Source organism: Lepisosteus oculatus, chromosome 7 (genome assembly GCF_040954835.1).
Source record: "Lepisosteus oculatus isolate fLepOcu1 chromosome 7, fLepOcu1.hap2, whole genome shotgun sequence".
NCBI lineage: Eukaryota > Metazoa > Chordata > Actinopteri > Semionotiformes > Lepisosteidae > Lepisosteus > Lepisosteus oculatus.
In genome coordinates, this window is record NC_090702.1 from 16,524,203 (window position 1) to 16,536,558 (window position 12,356).

The 12,356-nt window shown below is 38.6% G+C and overlaps 1 long non-coding RNA gene across 2 annotated transcripts; it reads left to right on the forward strand.

Moving 5' to 3' along the window:
* The first annotated feature begins 3,463 nt into the window (after positions 1–3,463).
* LOC107078029 (uncharacterized) lies at positions 3,464–9,423 on the forward strand. 2 transcript variants are annotated; one of them, XR_011190061.1, is made up of 3 exons: positions 3,464–3,599; positions 4,719–6,448; positions 8,014–9,423. It is a non-coding gene; the product is annotated as an uncharacterized lncRNA (long non-coding RNA). The 2 variants fall into 2 exon arrangements; XR_001479012.2 differs by lacking the exon at positions 8,014–9,423 and having other exon boundaries at positions 3,490–3,599; positions 4,719–4,846; positions 5,153–5,368.
* Positions 9,424–12,356: the final 2,933 nt, after the last annotated feature.

Consider the following 12,356-nt stretch of genomic DNA (forward strand, 5'->3'; position numbering starts at 1 on the left):
AGAAAACATAAAAGAAACACATTTCACATTGTGGAGCCTTCTTCAGGTATGAGCTTACCTGAGCCCTCCTATCAGAAGAAAGCTCCAAAGCCAAAGCATTGTGTTTTTTTCTTCCTTTGCTATACAGTGTGGACCTCTGATTTTTACCTGTCATTTATGGTATTGTGGCAGGTTGTCCCACTCAACATATTGTAGTAACCATTGGACTACCAGTAGAGGCCACCGCAAGAGGTTTACAAATTGGTTTCAGCAAGTGTGTAATGGACACTGACTGTATAACTGAAAATGGAATGTTTGGAATGTGCATTTTCATACAGGGTAAACAATTTGGTTCTGTGTATAAGGGTGTGTCACTAGGGAGTAGTTTTCTGGAAATCTTTTTTACTTTATTGAAGCTTTTTGTGTGAAAATATCTTTAAAATAAAGCCAAAAACTTCCTGGACCTCAGTCACAGCTACCATCAGACTTTTGTGTGTGTAGGTCCCCTGAGCCACACTCCAAATGTATAGATCTTCCACGATATGCATTGCCTTCACTCAAAGACTCTAATCTCAACAGACTGAATGCTGAAAAATCTGCTACTTATTGAATACATGTAATTGCCTCCTTTACTATGATTGATATGCAGCACACCGCCCACCAGAATGGCAGGGGGCGGGCAAGGAGGTGTTACCAACCCAAAAGCAAGGGTGACACAGTCCAGGGAGAGGGCCGGGCGGATGGGTCTGCAGGAGGAGCTAGGCTGAGCAGGGAGCAGCTCTTAGGGGGATCCACTCCAGAGACCAGGCTAAGCACAGTCTGTCAGGTTAGGTAGACTACAGAAGGTGCCCTGGACTGGGCCCAACAGTGCACCCACTGAAGACTGGAACCAGAGCCGAGTTCCTGAAGAAAAAGGAGAAGACGGGGAGAACCACCAAGGTGTGGAGCCGTACTGTATTCCAGAGTGCAGAGTAGAGCTGAAGGGGCCGTTGGGGCAGAGAACCAAGAGTGCGCAAGGAACAGGCCAAAGCAGATTTACCGATGGTGCACCTGGACCAGGACTGGTAAGAGACCCTGGCCTTACCGCCACCACAATCAGCAAACCGGATCAGTTCTGGAAAACACAGCCACAGATGGGGATCCCAGCCTGAGTGTGTCAGGAAGCCCTGGCTTCCCAACAGGGAAAGTCCAGGCAGACAGGGAAACAGGAAATGGCAAAAAGCAGGGAGGAAGACTCTGCTGGGAAACACCGGGTGGTGGTTTGGGAATGACGCAATGCCTGATTGGCGTGAAGAAGCTAAGTAGAGCTTAAATAACCCGGATGCTGTGTGACTTCTCACTGTAGCCCAGTGACCTGAATATCCTGTCTCCTCGGCAGTCAGTGCAGGGCAGGCAGGAGGGTGGAGGCTGAGCCTATGGCCACTACAGCTGCATATACCCCGCCACCTCACAGCAGGGCAGATGTAACAGTATCTGGTGGTACGCCAGTCCATCAGAGGAAAGGCACACAGAGACTAAGACAGACATGCACACTGCCACACCTAGAACCATTGTAACATGACAGGTTGAATAATAGTGTCTGAATTCTTTGTAGAATTCTTGGGTGAATACCTTAATCAGTATAGTCTATTTCTATATGTATTTCTGTTAAAAGAATATATTTTATGACTCAATTGTTTATTATTTATTATTTTTAATTATTAACTGCTTCATCAAATGAGGGTAAGGACTTCAGGCGCTGATGCTGGCAAGCAACGGGCACAATGCGGGGTACACTGTGGATGGAACTCCAGTCCATCACAGGGCACACACAAACACACTTCGGCTGCACACACTTACTCCTACAGTAGGACCAATTTTACCAGAAACCAATTAACCGACCAATATGTTTTTGGGCTCTGGGAGGAAATCGGAACACCCGGAGGAAAACCCACATAAACACAGTAAGAACATACAAACTCCACACAGACAGGACTCCGAGTCTGGAATTGAATCCACTGGAAGACAGCAACGCTAACCACTGCACAACCATGCCATTTGTTTTATAGTAATAGAAATCTTTAATAAAAATTGTGCCCAAAATTGTGTTGCTTCCTGCAGTTTTGCACACTAAAACATAAAACACAATAACCCAAAATAAACAAGTGGTCTGCATTACTGTTTATTAAAACATTTATACAAAATTAATTAATACCTTTCGTAGAATATGTGAGTAGCAGATAAAACCTCTGGTATCTACAATGTTTACTAACATTCTAGGGGTGTGGGAGGTTAACCTTGCTTTCAGGAGATATATTTCTTTTCATATACTTAAGTGACCATGAATGCAGTAAAAGCTAGGGTGACATTTTGCAAACAGAAATGCAAAGTGAAAGATTCAGATTTAAAACTCAACAACTGTTGTAGGAAAGTATGTGGTTTATCTTCTAGATTAAAACAATGCACTATTGCCCTTTTTTCTAGCCAGATGCCAGAAACTAACAGTGACCCTGGTCAGTACTGGGATCGGAGACCTCTGAGGGAAACTACAGTAGGTCGATGTTGTGACACTCGTCCCTAGATCGTAATGGCCACAATGTCTCCTTGTGTTGCAGAGAGGTTTTGCTGTCAGTAATAAGTCGTTTCAATGGGACGTTAAAACCAGTCAGGTCCTGTATACATTAAAAAGTAAACATTTAATGACACGGTGTGTGAACAGTAGCCTTCTCTTTAATTTAACTGCGGGAACAATTACTTATTCACTTGATATTCTACTGGTGTATACAAGCCATGTCACCGGATCTGTGCTGCACTAGTGATTCATACAGTAATGGGGCTATTTTTTTATTCTATAAAACATTCAGGGATTTCAGGCTGAAAAATAAGAAACAAATGCAGTTAAATACATGTAAATAAGTAAAATCATAACCATTATGACAAAATAGTATATTGAAATGCTTTTAAAAGAAATGAATTTAAGTACGTAATTGTAAATAATCGACTGTGAAAATATTGTGTTAAAATAACGCAACTTAGGGTTGGTTTACCAGAAGTAAAAGAAAACAGTGCAAGACGAAAACTTTTTAACGTGTGTTCCTTTGCTAATACATTACAGCAGCTTATCTACGGGTACGACAACAAAACGTTTCGTTTACGTCTCAGATGTCCTCTAAACTTCCTCCAAAATGGCGGCCGTAGCGTCATAAACGTTCATATCACGTCCACTCAGAGACCGTTTGTCATTTTCTTCTAATAGATGGTCTTTAAAAAATAGATTTATTTTTCTAGACGTTATTAGAAAAAATATATCTATTGAATTTACTCTTTCTATCTATCAATGATTAATTATTTTAAAATTCCAGCTTTCTGACCTCTTATAGCATCACAGACTCTCCACTAAAACTGTATCTTTTCTTTTTACCAAGATTTACGGTAACATGTGTTAATGACTCTCATTACATCCGGATTCTGGAGGACCGGAAAGCGTCACAAAGACTTACAAGTCGGTGTCTGATTGGCTGTTGCCTTGGAAATAGTCACGTTTTGAGATTCGGGGACTCTCATTCTGGTTGCGGCGGTTCTGTGAGTCTGTCACAACTTGAGCGCTTTCTTGGGAGGTGTCGCGCTTTTTGCGATTGCAGGTACTGTTTCTTCTGTTAATTTTCCTTAAGGATTCAATTTGTACTTGTACGAATCTGCTCACAACGTAAACTGTATTGGCGATTCTGTTTGAGTAACGTTGTGTGACTGGTGCAGCTGTTTCGGTTTTAACGGAGGACGCCTTCCGTTATCGATATTTGACGATTTGAAAAGAGGCTAAAAGTCTTTTATGAACAGTCTGTTTCGTAATATAATGTGCATCGACATCATGGAGACACAAAGGGAGATCGAAAGTGTCACTTGTCGGAGAAAGAGGCTTCTAAGATGGAAGCAGGGGAGCTGTTTCCGCGATGATGGCGAGAAACGTTTGAAGAAGTGGACGAGTGACTTGGCGAAGCTTGCTGCCAGGAAGTACCGAAGGCGAGGCCGGTGTGGACGGGGCTGTAGAAGTCACAGGTGTCAGAATCGTGTTATACTAGACCCCTGCGAAATCGCCTATAGGCCGAGGCCTGCTCTTGGCAATGGCGAGGTTCCTGCCAGAATGGGCGCCCCCGAAAATACTACACAGTATTTGATGCACATTGAGTATGAGGACCTGGTGAGCGACACAATGTCTGACTCGAAAAGCGATACTAAAAGAAACCTGGATGACGCAATTGATGTTTCTAGCCACAGGCAACCAGAGCTGCTGTACAGTGAGACGACACCACAAATCGTTTATTCTTCCCTGGACTATGAATTTGAGGATTCCTTTGAATTTCAACAGAGAGACTTTGAGAACATGTTTATGTCCTGCCAGGAATCGGTTTGACTGTGTGGGGGGAGGGAAAGCTGCAATTGAAAAAAGCCAAAGAGGGCTTTAGATGCCTGTTGAAAAGCTTACAGAAACGACCTTTTTGCCGTGTATAGTAAGGAGAATGTACGGAGTAAGTTTTGTTGTAATTTAAATTTGTGAGAAGGATTATGTATGTTGTGTTTAATCTTTGTTCTGAAATGTAAATAAGGGGTGTCTTGGGAGTCTGTGTTCCACAAAATGACACAAATGGAAACTGTTCAGTAAATTTGAAATTTGTTTCTCTTTCACAGATTTGATCGTTTTGTGCTGACTGGTTCCGCTTTAAAAAAAAAGTCATTATTAATGGAATTTCCTTGTCTCGCAGCAATGAATCTGCGGTCTGTCGTCAGAGGGCGCACTTTCCCGAGTCTTGCATCCTGCAGACCTTAAAATCCTCAACTCACGGGAGTGTGCGAATTCAGATCTGCCTTTGGCATCTGGTGTGGTCTCCAGGTAAATGTGTCAGCTGATGGTACAGGTACACTGGCATGTTTGCAGAAGCAGTTGTATTATCTGCATCTAGTGATTAATGCTGAAAACTAGTACTGTGTATCTGATGTTTAAATTGCTTTAGGCACTGTGTAGGTGTACAAGGTGTCTTTGGTATTTAAATATTTGTTAACGGGACACTTTTTTTCTTTAGGATAAGTGCCTTCAGACTGCATGGAGAATGTATTGTGCAAAGTGAAAACTATTACTGGGGGATATTTATGGCACGCGTCTGTACCTTAACTTGTACGTTTTTTATCCTGAAACTAGGTCGCAATCCTATGGATCTTCAATGCGTGCAGTTGGGTACTTGATGCCCTCCCAGTGCACCTCCAAGCCACCCGTGTTTCTCGGGTTAAGGGAGAAACGACATTTGTTAAGTCATTGTTAATCAGTTTTTAAATTTTGCTGATGGGTATGCCTTATTGGATGTAATACCTTGTCTGGTTTCATTTGACAAACCTAAATAAAACAGTCTACAAAGTACCTCTTGTCTGAGAAGAATTCATTGTGAAACCTTAAGATATTCACTACGTAATTGTGCTCAATGAACTATTGACATCTGTAGCCTGCATTTGTTTAATGTAAAAATCTAAGAATGCAACCTAAGGATTTGTAATTGTGCATAATGATTTTAGAAGCAGAAATTCAGTTTGATGGTTTCTGTACACATTGTGTAAACCTGCTGTAATACAAGTATTATTAGAATCAATCTGAACATATGCAAATATTTAGAGATTATACTAGCAGTTAATGTAGTAGAGTTAGCAGGTCATTTTTTCTTGTGTCTGAATGTTCTTACAATCCTTTCCTTCTGTGCACATTATTATACTGCATTAATATGTGCATTCCTGATATAAACAATTGACAAACATATCAGAAAATGTCAGAAAATTCTACATGGGTGCAGAGAGACCTGGTGGTGAATTGAAATGAAAAACAGACCAAAATGAAAATATTTTTTCTATTGAAGTAAGCTTTCCATTGACATGATATACAAATACTTCATAATTTTACACATTAATTCTAAGTTTCGTAGTTTGAAAATATTAAAAGGCAGATGCTGTGTCTGTAACTTTGTACTGACCTTAACATTTAAGAGGGAGACAGAGGAACAGCTTTTACAGTCCCATCATTGACAGAAATATCCCTCTATCTTTGTTGGTCAGCAATTTGGATGTCAATTTGATGCTTTTCACAATTTTTCAGATCATGTAAAAACATCTGTAAGTCATCATATGTCCATTTGAAAAATGTCTTGATCGTTTATCAATTTTGAAGATGCTGACAAGGTAGTAGTTAATCTTGCCTTGACTGTTGTAACGCTCTCCTTTGTGCTCTGCCCTCAAGCTTGTTAATCAAATCACAACTTTTCCAGAGCAGCGCTGCCAGGGTACTCACGGTAGCAAGGAAGTTAGACCACATCGCTACTATTCAGCAAAGCTCCATTGACTCCCTATTTACCAGAGAGTGGATTTTTGTTTCTGTTTTTAAGGTTTTAAAAGAAAACAATCCCATCTCCCTGACAACTTTTTTTCCAAACTTCATCCCAGTCTTCAAGATCAGGTAATCTGCTGCAGGGCCCTAGAACAAAGCTACGTACTATGGGCGGTGGTGCCTTCTCTGCCTGTGCTTCTTGCTTGTGAAATAACCTCCGTGATCATTTCAGACAAGCAGTTTCAACTGGGATCTGTAAAAGATCTTAATTTCCTTCTTTGCCAGCAACCCTCTCGACATCCAGTATTATAAAATTGTTGGTTACCGTTTTTTTTCCTTCATAGAAGTTAACAGTTTACATTGAAGCATATTGAGATCCATTGTAATTAAATTTGCTATATAAATGTGTTTTTTAATTCAAATCATAAATTAAGATAGGATCACTTGACTAATTCCTTTGTTCTGCAGCTTCTGTTTACCGATTATGAATTTATTGTAGTATAAAAGTGCCATCTGAATTTATCGAGTCATTAAAAAGTAGCAGTTGGTGAGTTTGTATTAAAATATTGTAAAATTATAGTGGTACTCTACTATAAGGGTTTCACAGTTTTTGTGTAAACTGCACTGTCCAAAACATGTTCGTTGGGTGATCCAGGTTTGGTTTTTGTTATATCCAGACATTTTCAACAGTAGTGTTAGGAGATTTGTAATGCATGCAGGATTTCATCATCCAGGACTGAAGTTTGGGTATGACTGTTGTGTGAAAAATTTACATTTGTACGAAGGTCTTGCATAAACTACTAAAGAGCCAAAAAATCTCTGTTTATAACTAGATTTTTTATTCTAATAATATGCATTGAAGTTACATGAATGTGTAGTATTTTACTAAGAACTTTGATTACATTCTAATACTAACCTCTAAATTATGGAGGGGAAATCCCACTATGAAAGGTATAAAGACATGATTTTACTTGCCTGGGACTGTTCTAAAAGTGTAAAGTAAAAAAGTACCGAACATCTAGTTGACCAGCAATTAGAGATCAGCCTGACCTGTAAGTTATTTGATTGGTAAAGCGTGCCCATTTCATATAAAGATAGATTTCCAAATTAAGATTCTTGACTAATTTAGTGCAAAATAATGGTACATTGACAGGCTAGTTTGATGTATAGTAGTCATAGTCAGTATAGTCCAAACTAATTGGGTACATTGTCCCCTACCATTTTTGAAGGTTTCCGAGCTATTTCCCACTGGACTTGTATTTAATGTAAACTGTCAAATGTTTTTTTGGAATACTAACCTTGACATTTTAATGGGTAACTTTTGAAAATTTCCCATCAAATAAAAAATACTTTGATACACTTGCCAAGAAGAAGGTAATGCGAGCTGTGAATATAGTCAAGCTTTCTATCGCAGTCTTGACTTGTGCTTGAATCAAAATTAGTTACATTTCTCTAGTAACTGCAAGTGTCTTACTTTTATTTTCCTGTGTAAATGTCCGCTTGCATTTTGGTGCTAGGTTAAATTACAATCACATTCATAGGTAATGAGTTGTGCTGTAATTCTTCAACACGATATACAATTTACTTTATGAAAGCTTTGATGGAATAGGACAAACTTCACATTTCTCAAACTACCAGGGTCATTAGCACCATGCAAGGAAAATAGCACTGAGCTTTGTTCTTTAATGTTTTAGATTGGAGATCGCATTGGGAGGGATGATGTACCATTCCCCGTGACAGAGGTTTTCTAAATCCTTGATATCCTTGGGTCTTCGCTTACGGACAGCCGTCTTTAATTCAGACTGCAGGTCTTCAATAGGGTTCATGTCTGGAGACGTGAGTGGCCATTGCAAAATGTTTATTTATGGTCAGTTACCCATTTCTTTGTGGCTTGTAATTATGTTTTGGGTCATTATCATGCTGGAATTTTCACTTGGGCCCAAATTTAAACTTCCTGGTAGAGGAAGCAAGGTATTTGACTAAAATATCTTGGGATTTGGTAGAGTTCATGGTGCTGATGACCTTAACAAGGGTCCCAGAACCTGTAGAAGCAAAATAGTCACATGATATCGGTGACTTACCACCATATTTTACATTAGGTGTTTTCATTTCTGCATGTGCATCCTTCGCTGCTGTGTGGCCAAAGAGCTCTATTTTCATCTCGCCTGACCAGAACACCCAGTACCAGTACAGGTGCCAATGCTGTTTACCAAACTCCCAAGTGCTTACATTTGTTGGTTGTCCTCAGAAACGATTTATTGGTCTGGCAACATTTCCAAATCAAATGTTGGCATTGAGAAGGTGTTTAATTGTAGATTTGGAGACTTGGTGACTCCAAGATGTGACCAATTTCTGTAATTCTCCACCTTACCTCCCAAACCATCTTCACTGTGCACAATGACAAAATACACTTGTCCTTTACCAGGCAAATTGCCTGATTTATGAAGGAAACAACAATTTATCTTTTCATTTGTGAGTTCTTTGCCTTTCCACCATGTATGGTGGATTACAAAGCAATTTTATAATAGAATGGTAATGCAAATTTAAATTTATTTTATATTCTTTAAAACAATCTTTAAGGGATGCCAGTGATTTCGACACCAATCTTTTCGAGAAAATAAAACCATTGTAAACAAAACGTTTCCTATGGGTTATTGAATCAGAATACAATAATATAGATTCAGTACCATATTACCCTATTAGTGGGAGTGTTGCCACAGGTGATGAGGTGATTTAAGATGCTGAATGTCAAGCTTACTGAAAATCAACCAGTTTCAAATTCTTCCTGAAGTGCACAGCACATTGAATAGAACATGCATTCTGTATGTTCTTGCAAATCCTCGTGATCTTCCAGTTGTTTTTTGATTGACATAAATGTTACCCCTTGAATGCATATTTATATTATTTATTTTTCATTTTATACATTATGTGTCTATTTTGTAAAAAATTGTATTCTTGTTTGTGATAAACTAACTTGTAGTTATTTTACCCATGTCTCTGGTGCATCTGGTGTTCTTTTATAAAGTTTTTGTTTTGCCCATGACTCCATTATCCATTTCTATAAAACGTGAATATAAAAATAAAAATGATGGAACTAAAACCCATATATTGTTACCAGTGTTTTTTGGAAAAATGCGGTTATACACTTCTTTACCAGAAGAGGGTGCTTAAAGCACATCACTAGATCTTTCAGTTTTGTTGTCATATAACAAAAAATAACTTTCTCTTGTCACCTTCTTTTCTATATACTGTTAAGAAAAACATATGTTTTTTTAATATTACATAACTTATGTAATTTTTCTAAAGTGGTCATCGAAAATGATTTTTTAGTGTCTTAACATCGACAATGGGGAATTGCTTAAACTCATGTGTAGTACTGCTTGTCAATGGGATTCCACAGAACACAAAAATGATTTGACCATGCTATCAGCATCTTAATTTGATGAAGTCCATGGTGTTGATTTGTATTTGTTGTATTTCCTTGTTATATTTACATCTTTCAGACTCAACCAATAATTTGTTACTACTCACAGCTTTATATTTGTGATAACGAGTTAGTTATGTCAAGCTGCAGAGTTGTTCTGTTCACTTACCACAGCAGTAGATTATTTCTTATTCAGGTCTGCAGCTGGGACATGATCTTACCCTATGGCTTCCAAGACACCAGTTAGTTATAGACTTTCTAATTTTCTAAATATTTTGGCAATGTGTTGCCTTTACAGCTTGTTATTCTGAGACACCATAAAATAAATTGGAATAAATGCACATCAATTTGTAATTTACTGTTGTAAGATGCTGGTCTTGGAAAATAGTACCAGTTGCTGAGGTATAGGTATTAATCTGAATGGAACACCTAAATGCATAATGGTATTTTATATGACATGAGCAGCACAGTGACGGTAGTAAGCGATGATGCCTTGGAGTGCTGTGGGCCTGGGTTCAATTCCAGACTCGGGTTGCTATCTTTGTGGAGTTTGTATGTTCTCGCAGTGTTCTTGTAGGTTTCCTCTGGGTGATCCAGTTTCGTCCCACAGACCACAAACATACTGGTACTGTAGGTTAATTGTCTTCTGGGAAAATTGTCTCTAGGTGTGAGTGTGTGCATGTCTGTGTTTGTGTCTGTCTGCCCTGTGATGGACTAGCATGCTGTCTAGGACGTACTCTGCTTTCAACCTGTTCCTTGCTGAGATAGGCTCCCTGATTCCAACCTAACCCTCTATTGGAAGAAGCGACTTGAAAATGGATGGTATATAACATCTTTCCAATACATGGATTCTGATGCTTAGAGTGAGGCAATTAATGAAAAAATGAATTGCAGTGTCACATCAGCAACTGACTTGCTTTAAGTGAGTGGTTTTCAACAACAACAGTTACGCTTCTAACTTTAAATGCAATGCATTGGAAGTCAGCATTAACGTTACAGTAGGTAAAAGTGGTTCTTTTTTGGAATTAATGTAATACTTTTATAAACACCGACAGACAGTGCAGACCTTTGCTAACAATTCTCATAAAATTATTTTTCAAAGGTATGACCTATTCGTGATGTCATAGAAACGTGCTGATAGCATGGTAATTTATAGACGTCATGTCTCGCATGTGTCTGTGAAATGCATAAAGCTTTAAAGTCTATAAAAATTGTAGATGAACAGGGACTGCTGGTCCAACTGTGAGTCATGTTATAATAACAGAAGGCAGACGTGGCCAAATGAGCCTGTTGTATGTGATTCCTTCTCAGTGTTCCTATAATCAGTAGTAGGGAATTTGCGTTTCTCAGAAGTATTTGTTGGCACAATGACAAAATTGTTGAACTCTGTTTATTGTTGCTGTCTGTTATGCCACTGAGGGTTCCCTGCTCCATCGACAAATGACACGGGTATTTTAAAGCTTGAATTAATTTAACCTTGCCCAGGGAATGGTGCCCATACTTTTTCCTGGTCTATGAGGGCCCATTCACCTGCACATTTTATTTGTCTTTTTAAAGCAACAGTAACTGAAGAAAGAGATGGAAAAATCTCTCCAACGTTTCCAGTTAAACTAGTAACTAGCTGATTGAACTTGGTAAAAGCTGAGTTGAATGTGAACCTGTAGGGATGCTTGTTAATGACAGGACTTCACAGAAACAAGGATTTTCCAACCTTGGAAAATTTCTAAAGATACAGAACAGTTTAATCATTTCTTAAACAGGTAATTTGTTAAATTAAGTGATTAAGACCCAAAGGTCCCTTAACTGAACAAATACTTGTTAAGTTACCAAATAACTTGCATTTATATACTTTGCAAAAGTACAGTGGCTCTGCGGCTAAGGATCCGCGTCTGTGGCTGGAAGGTTGCCGGTTCGTATCCTGTGGCTGGCAAAAGAATCCTAATTAGTTGGGCCTCTGAACAAGGCCCTTAACCCCAACTGCTCCAGGGGTGCTGTATAAATGGCTGACCCCAAGCTTCTCTCCATGTCTGTGTGTCTCATGGAGAGCAAGTTGGGGTATGCGACAAAAGACAAATTCTTAATGCAAGAAATTGTATATGGCCAATAAAGTGATCATCTTCTAAAAGGTTAACTGTACAAACAGTAGATTACAGACCCTTAATCTAAAACATACAAAGGCACATCCACACTTGCAAAGAAATTCTGTTGCTGAATGTGTGCACATATTGAACATTCCAATCATGAAATAATGCACAGAATTTAAAAAGGACAGAAACCATAGTGTACTAAAATGGCAACATTACTGTTAAAATTTTATTTTAACTGTACCTGAAAATACTTAGTCATATTAGTTTATTTGATATATTTTATTATTTAGTGTTCCTCTGTTTTTTAATGCTTATTTTGTAATTCTGAATTGTATGTTTAGATGATGTCATTGGTTTTCCAAGTAAATTGACTTAAAGAGGTACAGTATATGCTGTTATTAATGCTCACACCTTCATTAATGTGCTGTTAAGGCACTCGGAAATAAAACCACTATAAAACAGCAAATAAAATAATAATGGAATAAAATCTTCAGTACAGAGATCTGTGTTTTATAAAGCATATATT